Below are 9,707 nucleotides of genomic sequence, written 5' to 3' on the forward strand. Positions count from 1 at the left end.
CATCAATAACCCAGCAGTTTTTAAAGAAAACAACCCAACTAAATCAATCAAATGTTATGTGTCACATGCTTTGTAAACAACAGGTGTAAACTAACAGTGAAATCTGTACTTACAGGCCCTTCCCAACAATGCAAAGATTTTAAACATGAAGATAAATAATAGAAACATAATAATAATACAAGGAATAAATACACAATGAGTAACGATAACTTGGCTATATCCAGTATACGGGCTACATAACTAAGACAACCCAACACCTGCAACTCGTTTTTTTTTATGCCTGTGTGAGCGGAGTCTTGCATCTCAATATCTGTGGTGCAGCTCGTGGCAACGTCATTTAGCCGAGTCTACCTTTAAACTGTAGTTTGTATGACAAAGTAGGTCTACTGGACTTTCCTGTTGTTCAATATTGAAAAGAATCCCAGCAGCCTCTTCCATTATCTGAGGACAGAGAATGCCTTGGGAGGGTATGAGGTGGAGGGGAAGTAGATTCATTCCTCTATTTACCGTTGCCAATTTCCTCGTCACGTTAAGAAAGATTGCCCGAGACCTTCTGAGTGTCTTCACCTCCTATGTGATCTTGTCTGGCTCCTGTCTCCCTCACTTTTAAGTCATTGTCTGACCTCCGCCTATCCCCCCATGGAAAGGGTCCACAGCGGTGACAGCTTGCTGGTTTAAGTGCTTGGCATTTGGAGGAACAAAAGACACCCACACTGAATGGGCCCTGATGTCTCTCCTCCCGACGGGTTTGCCCACTAATGGGCCTGTAATGAATTTAAAAAGTATGGAAAGGCATGCAAGCTCCTATCCAGATAAGGTAAAACAATCCCTGCATGAATTACGCAAGGCTACAATTGTTGCCATATATACACCACCATTATTAACCTTTGACTGCTTGTCAGACGTAGACATGCCCTTAATCTGTTTATCTGTTGGTTGGTTTATTTTTTTCCAGAAGTTGCTTACAGGAGTTTGTCACACACAATTTTGTGGGCTTGAGCTGAAAACCTGCCTCTGGAACTCTGGGAGTTCATCAATGACAGCTACGTAGTCACAAAAGGCCTTAAGGGGCTTCTGGGAGAATGAATTTAAATCCAGGGTAGATTTACCGAAGTGATGAGCCTCGGGTATATTAACAACAATATAAAGAGTGAATGGGAAGTGCCATCATGTGACTTCTAAAGAGCACAAATTAAATACTGTAATTTCTACAGTAAGCTACTTTTTACTTTGGAATTTAATTTGAAAAGAGTTCATGCTTTTGGGGAACCTGACTCCTGGCCTTGACTCAATTGTACTGTATATGCACCAAGTTATGAAGTTTATGACAAGACAGGGAAATATTTCAAGAATACTGTAGGTCCATTCTGTATCATGTAATCCTTCAATGGATGGGTTACGACATGAAGCACTGATCATGCTTCCAGAGGTACTGGAGGTTTTGAGAATGACACACTGAAAAGCATGTTCTGCTATATGCCCATTTATGTGACCTGTGTATAGCAGGTGACATCAGATTATACTGTAGTATGGTGTGAACATAAAACATTAACTGGAATCTGACACCTTATACTATATAAAAACTCATTAGACTTGACTGATTGATTAACCATATGAATTACTAATGAGGCTGACCAAAACCCTTTATTCATGAATTTAATGAATGAATCCTGCCCATCAGTCAATTATAAATGGACATACCCCAATCGGATATGAAACATATGTGTTTAAAACCTCTAAAAGTCTAAGGGGGGTAAAGAGAAAATAACTTATCCCAGCCATGAAAGCTGCCCGAGCGCATGGGGACATTGCTTACATTTGCTATGACAGACTCATTGTCCACCCTCCCTCCCAGAAGCCTGGAAGGGATGAGAGAGCCAAGCCTATGGGTTCGTAGCCTCAACCCCGCAGTGCACACATACGCCAATTGATTAATGAACTGCTGAATGTATATTTTTTTATTTATTTTGCTTTCTTTGCTCCTTTCAGTATTGTGTATATCTCGGATAAGCTGCCCAGGAAATGGCTGAAAATAGCCCATATTAATATATGTAGCCTTAGAAATATGGTTCATGAAATCAATAACTTGCTAACATCAGATAGCATTTATATGTTAGCCATTTCTGAGACTCACTTAGATCATTTATTTGATAATACAGCAGTAGCAATGCATGGATATAACATCTATAGAAGAGACAGAAATGCTTATGGGGGAGGAGTTGCTGTATATATTCAGAGCCATATCCCTGTAATGCTTAGAGAAGATCTTCTGTCAAGTGTTGTTGAAGATTCACTTGGCACATCTAAAGCCTTTTTTTGGGGGGGGTGTTGCTATAGGCCACCAGGTGTTAACAGTCAGCATCTAAATAATGTGTGACATGATTGATAATGTATGTGATGTAAACACAGAGGTCTACTGTCTTGGGGACCTGAATATTGACTGGCTTTAATCAAGTTGTCTGCTCAAGAGGAAGATTCTTACCGTAACCAGTGCCTGTAATCTAGTTCAGGTTATTAATCAACCTACTAGGGTGTTTGTAAACACTACAGGAACAAGATCATCCACATGTATTGATCACATTTTTACTAATATTGTAGAACTAAAGCTGTATCCACATCCATTGGATGCAGTGATCACAATATAGAGGCTATATCCAGGTAATCCAGAGTTCTAACAGCTGGGCCTAAAATAGTGTATAAGAGATCATACAACATGTTTTGCTGTGACTTTTATGTGGATGATGTTTGTTGGTCTGATGTGACTAATAGGGAGCATCTGGACACTTGATGAATTTAGGAAATGGCTTCTTCCAATTATTGATAAACATGCACCTGTTAAGAAACTGACTGTTAGAACTGTTAAGGCTCCATGGATTGATGAGGAAATGAAAAATTATATGGTTGAAAGAGATGGGGGGAAAAGGAGAGGCTAATAAGTCTGGCTGAACATCTGACTGGCTGACTTACTGCAAATTGAGAAATTATGAAAAAAGAAGAAAGAAGAAAAAAGAAGAAGAAACTGTATTATGAAGCCAGTATCAATGATATAAAGAATGACGGAAAAAACTACTTTAAATGTACTTTAAATGAAATTATGGGCAGAAAGACAAATTCAACTCCACCTTTCATCAAATCAGATGGCTTATTCATCACAAAACCATTTGATGTTGCCAGTTATTTTAATGATTACTTAATTGCCAAAGTGGGCAGACTTAGGCAGAAAATGCCAACAATGAACAGTGAGCCATCATATTCATGTATTTAAAAAAATAATGAAAGAAAAGCATTGCAAGTTGGAATTTTGTAAAGTTAGTGTGGGCTTCCAGTTGAAGCTCGCATCCGCTACAAGACCATGGTGCTTGCCTACGGAGCTGTGAGGGGAACGGCACCTCAGTACCTCCAGGCTCTGATCAGGCCCTACACCCAAACAAGGGCACTGCGTTCATCCACCTCTGGCCTGCTCGCCTCCCTACCACTGAGGAAGTACAGTTCCCGCTCAGCCCAGTCAAAACTGTTCGCTGCTCTGGCCCCCCAATGGTGGAACAAACTCCCCCACGACGCCAGGACAGCGGAGTCAATCACCACCTTCCCTCAGACACCTGAAACCCCACCTCTTTAAGGAATACCTAGGATAGGATAAAGTAATCCTTCTCACCCCCCCCCCCCCTTAAAAGATTTAGATGCACTATTGTAAAGTGGCTGTTCCACTGGATGTCATAAGGTGAATGCACCAATTTGTAAGTCGCTCTGGATAAGAGCGTCTGCTAAATGACTTAAATGTAAATGTAAATGAGAAGTGGAAAAATGGTTATCGATCAATAATGACAAACCCCCTGCATTGACAATTTAGATGGAAAGCTACTGAGGATGGTAGCTGACTCTATAGCCACTCCTACCTGTCAAATCGTTAATCTGAGCCTAGAGGAAAGTCTTTGTCCTCAGGCCTGGATGGAGGCCAAAGTAATTCTGCTACTCAAGAGTGGTAAAGCGGTCTTTAATGGTTCTAACAGCATACCTATAAGTTTGCTGCCAGCTCTTAGCAAACTGTTGGAAAAAATGGTGTTTGACCAAATACAATGCTATTTCTCTGTAAACAAATTAGCATGCTTATAGAGAAGGGTACTCAACATGTACTGCACAGACACAAATGACTGATGATTGGTTGAAATAAATTGATAATAAGATTGTGGGAGCTGTACTGGTAGATTTCAGTGCAGCCTTTGATATTATTGACCATAACCTGTTGTTAAGAACATATGTTATGGCTTTTCAACCTCAGCTCTTAATCTACGGTATGGTAATCTATCTAATACAACTCAGAGGGTTTTCTTTAATGGATGCTTCTTTAATGTCAAACATGTAAAGTGTGGTGTACTGCAGGGCAGTTCTCTAGGCCCTCTACTCTTTTCTATTCTTACCAATGACCTGCCACTGGCATTAAACAAAGCTTGTGTGTCCATGTATGTTGATGATTAAACCATATACACATCAGCAACCACAGCTAAGGAAGTCACTGAAACTCTTAACAAAGAGTCGCAATCTGTTTTGGAATGGGTGGCCAGTAATAAACTGGTCCTGAACATCTCTAAAACTAAGAGCATTGTAATTCGTACAAATCATTCCTTAGGTTCTAGACCTCAGCTGAATCTGGTAATGAATGGTGTGGCTGTTGAACAAGTTAAAGCGATTAATTTACTTGGCATTACCTTAGATTGTAAACTGTCATGGTCAAAATATATAGATTCAGTGGTTGTAAAGACGGGGAGAGGTCTGTCCGTAATAAAGAGATGCACCACACTCCAAAAAGCAAGTTCTGCAGGCTCTAGTTTTGTCTAATCTTGATTGATATTCAGTCGTGTGGTCCAGTGGTGCAAGGAAATACCTAGTTAATCTGCAGCTGGCCCAGAACAGAGCAGCACGTCTTGCTTTTCATTGTAATCAGAGGGCTGATATAAATACTATGCATGCCAGGATCTCTTGGCTAAGACTTCTTCTTTTTATAAGGAACATTAATGTGTTGAAAATCCTAAATTGTTTGCATAGTCAACATACACACAGCTCTGACACACACACTTACCCCACCAGACATGCCACCAGGGGCCTTTTCACAGTCCCCAAATCCAGAACAAATTCAAGAAAGCATACAGTATTATGGAACTCCGTTCCATCTCACATTGCTCAAATTACCAACAAACCTGGTTAAAAAAACAGATAAAGCAACACCTCACGGCACAACGCATCTCCCCTACTTGACCTAGTTTCTTAAAGTATGGGTCGAGATCCAAAGTGGGTCGCGGGCCTGTTAATAGTGGGGCACGACGTAAATGTATAATTATTTCATTAATTACTGGAATTGATTTGTCCAAGTGCAACTGCGCTCTCGGTTCAGTGCGATCTCTGTTAATCTGTGGTCTCTGTTAATCTGCGGTCTCTGCTCAGTTTGGCAGCTACGCGCGTGGGTGAGGTAGAGGGAGATGCCCGTGTGCTTCGTGGTTTACCAGATCTTTTTTTGTGCAGTCTTCTTGAAGATCGATCCACGGCCCACACGCTGCATTGCTGTCGTTCAAGCCACTGACTTGTTATTCCCACTCGCCATCACTCACCGCTGTCATGCTAGCCACAAGTTCTGACTGAGCTCAGTCGTCATGAAACACAAATGCAGTGATGACTTTTTGTCTCTTTCATACAAACTTTGAGAAATAACGAGGAGCGCCCACAATGTGTTTTGTGTGGGTGCTTAGTAATGAGTTTCTCAAAACGAACAAATTAATAAAACGACACGTCCTGACCAAACATCCAGGCACAACTTTACGGTAAACCAAGGGAGTTCTTTCAGAACAGGGCAGAATGCTTCAGGAAACAGTGCTTCGAAAGTGGAAATGTAAATCAACTAGGAAGGCATTGTTGTCATTTTATAACAGGTGATCATAAACAGAATAAGGGAGTACTATCTCTCATAGTAGTAGATGTGAGTTTCCCTTTCAAACAATCCCCTAGCCTTGTAAAGTAACACAGCTAATAGCTAACGTTAGCCAAAGCAAGATAACTCGCTACTGATACTGCAACCCTAAGAAACAGTACAGATGAAGATGAAAAATGATCAGGCCTACTGTACATTTTACTGTAGAAATTATTTTTTGAAAACAAGTCTAGGTTGGAACTGTTGCAGTTACAAGTAATACTTTTTATTCTGAACTGGAATAAACTGATTGAAGCAAGATGCTTTTTGATGCAAACACTCACACAGTTCTGGGTTGCTCATCTGCAGCAGGAAGCGGTCTCCTGCCTGACTGAGAAGGCAGTAGATGTTCTGATCCAGTTTGGCACCACATACCAATGCAAGTCAGGGTTCTCAAGTACAGAAACAGTGTCAATGATGAGCATGACCTCAGTGTCGCACTGTCTAAAACTGAGCCCAGAATAGACATTCTTGTTGAAAACTTCAACCAGCCGCATACCTCTCATGTGTGTTTTCTGGTCTACATCTGTGTGATGTGATCAATCAGTTTATCAGTTTATTCCAGTTCAGAATAAATAAATAAATATTTTAACAGCAACGGTTCCAACGTAGACTTTCTATCAACAATAATTTAAACAGTAAGATGTACAGTAGGTCAGATTATTTTTCATCTGTACTGTTACTTAGGGTTCCACAATCAAAAAGCCTGTGTGTGTGTTTTCTGTTATACATCTGTGTGATGTGATCAATTAGTTTATTCCAGTTCAGATTGAAATTATTTATTGTATTTTAACAGCAACAGTTCCAACCTAAACAGGTATGTAAGAGGGTTTTTAATGGGGGAAAATAAACATGAAAATATATTTATGGGTATTTCATTGTTATATGTTTTTGTCTATATTGCTTTTTTTTTTAGGCGCAAGGGCAATGAAATGTACCAATATTTACGTAAGTATAGTTGCATATTTTCCTAAGCTTGGGTCCCAGGAAAACACAGAATTTCTCATTTGGTCCCATGCTGAAAAAGTTTAAGAACCCCTGACCTAGATAGTTTGTGTGTATGCATTGATATGTAGGCTACATGTGTCTTTCATTTTTTAAATGTAGTTCTGTCCTTGAGCTGTTCTTGTCTATTAATGTTCTGTATTATGTTGTTTCATGTTTGTGTGGAACCCAGGAAGGGTAGCTGCTGCTTTTGCAACAGCTAATGGCGATCCTAATAAAATAACCAAATATGTGACCGATCACCTTGATTCAGTCTTATGTAGCAACATTTGAAATGGTCTTTTCTTTTACATTGGATAAAAGTAGAATAATACATTGAATAAATAGTATGTCATACACTGCAGTTGAGGAACAACGGAAAAGTGTTATTTATGACCATCTTAAAACAATTCATATTATAGAATTGCTTTAAGATAGTGATACCATGGATCATTATACTATTGGATTTGAATTTTAGGACCCCTTTAGGTATAAAAAAAAATATATACAATTTGGCCTTTACTACTATAAACTATAGAAACACATTGAATAACACATTCATAAATGGCAAAAAAAGGCAGGCAAAAAAATGTATAATAAGGAATGAGGTTTTGAAGTGTCTGTCCTACATCTAGGAGATATAAGAAAGCTCAGGGGAATTTTTTTTGGGGGGGGCGGCACATTTAACACCTTATTATTGTTTGCACACAACTACCTCCATACTTCCATTCGCTTGTATGGATTACCTTCAGGCAAGTCCCGTGACACTTGCGGGGGTCGTAGAGCAAAACGGACGCTACAGAAATTTCTGTGAGAAGACCAATTTTCGGGATGTCTCATGGTCTGACAAACATCGCTGTAGCTTGGTCACCTTCCACCGCAGATTGGGAAAGCCGACAGGCCGACAGGCCGATGCGATGGATTGAGATGCAGCCAATGCTATCTGATACATCTATCTTAAACTGATGTATTTTTAGGTATTTTTTATTATGTTACTTAGATTGACACACGGGTGCATCAATAGACTCTTAAGGATGATTGCTGCTATTACAAATACATATATGTCATATCAAGCTCAATCAATCTCTCTGTTCGCCTCCATATCTGACCTTATCCTTTGAGTCCGAAGTGAGAAGAAATATAAATATTAAGGCTGTAATTTGTGTCAGAGGACGGAGGATTTGTTGAAATCTCTGATGGGCGACTACAGAGCACACCCCGAGGGTCCTCTGTCACCTCGCCCTCACCCCTTCCCCCTGCACCCCAGTCCTCCTTGATCCATCGTATTAGCAGGGTGTAGGCCCTGAAAGCGTGGGTGACGGAGCTTAATCTACTGGTCCCATCTTTAAGCAGTCAGTCACCCCATAGACATCCCGAGCTGTCTCCCAGATAGAGGCCAACAATGGGGCTGTCACAGGTAATCTGGCTCATTTGATCTCAACAGTATCAAGATGTGTTTTTATCCTTGAGCTGAAGATCTCTCATGTGCCACACTCACCTAGATAATAACAATAATCCTCCCTTTTAATGTGACAGTGATGGCAAGATATGCTTGAGAAATAGTGCCCAGCAAAACTAAAAGATATTCAAGCCAGAGGGCATTTCATGACATTTTAAATGAAGTTGCACAGACACCATGTGTGTAGGCCTTTCTACACAGTAACTACAGTGTAACTCATATGAAATAGATTCTTCATTCTAATTCATTCATGATTTACAGTGTTCAGTCTGTTGCACACTTGTCAATCAGTTTGTCACCTGTTGCGCCCAACATTGTTACATTTTATTTTATTTCAGCCAGATCACTCAAGATTCACTCACAAGGGCCTCCCGGGTGGCGCAGTATTTAAGGGCGCTGTGCTGCAGAGCCAGCTGTGCCACCAGAGACTCTGGGTTTGCGCCCAGGCTCTGTCGTAAACGGCCGGTAGGGATGTCCTTGTCTCATCTCCTGTGGCGGGCCGGGGGCAGTGCGCGCTAATCAAGGTTGCCAGGTGCACGGTGTTTCCTCCGACACATTGGTGCGGCTGGCTTCCGGGTTGGATGCTCGCTGTGTTAAGAAGCAGTGTGACTTGGTTGGGTTGTGTATCGGAGAACACATGACTTTCAACCTTCGTCTCTCCCGAGCCCGTACGGGAGTTGTAGCGATGAGACAAGATAGTAGCTACTAACAATTGGATACCACGAAAAAGGGGTAAAAATATAAATAAATAAAAGATTCACTCACATTTAGTAGCCTACCACAGCTTAAAATACAATATGCAAATAGTGTAGTATTTTGTTTGTCTATATAGGATGTCATTTACAGTATATGATGTAAATTTGCACTTGAAGTTTGCTCAAGTGAAGTTCATATTCATTGTTGTTGCACACATTCAAATTCATTTAAATTCCTAGCACATCCTGCCAGCTACAATGTATTTGAAAATTAGGGGTAGGGTTGTAGAGAATTGACGGACCATGAATGTAAAATGAAATGTTAGGTGCTGGCTTAAGGCTGGTAGCAATCACTACAGAATGTCCGGTCAGAACAAGGATGAGGTGGATGTCCAGGTTAAGGGGAGTTTAATGGAAGAAGATGTCCACATTTACACACACATCACACACACATCTGACCACTCATGATTCAGATAACTGAGAATCATGTCCAGTGACAACTGACATTGACTATGTGTTCGTTTAGATGGATGCACAATTAAACATCAGACATCCTGTACATAAAAGTTCAGCAGGAGGGAAAACTGTGGAAGTGCTCATCAGGCTGGAG

Source organism: Oncorhynchus keta, chromosome 31, assembly GCF_023373465.1.
Source record: "Oncorhynchus keta strain PuntledgeMale-10-30-2019 chromosome 31, Oket_V2, whole genome shotgun sequence".
NCBI classification, from domain to species: domain Eukaryota; kingdom Metazoa; phylum Chordata; class Actinopteri; order Salmoniformes; family Salmonidae; genus Oncorhynchus; species Oncorhynchus keta.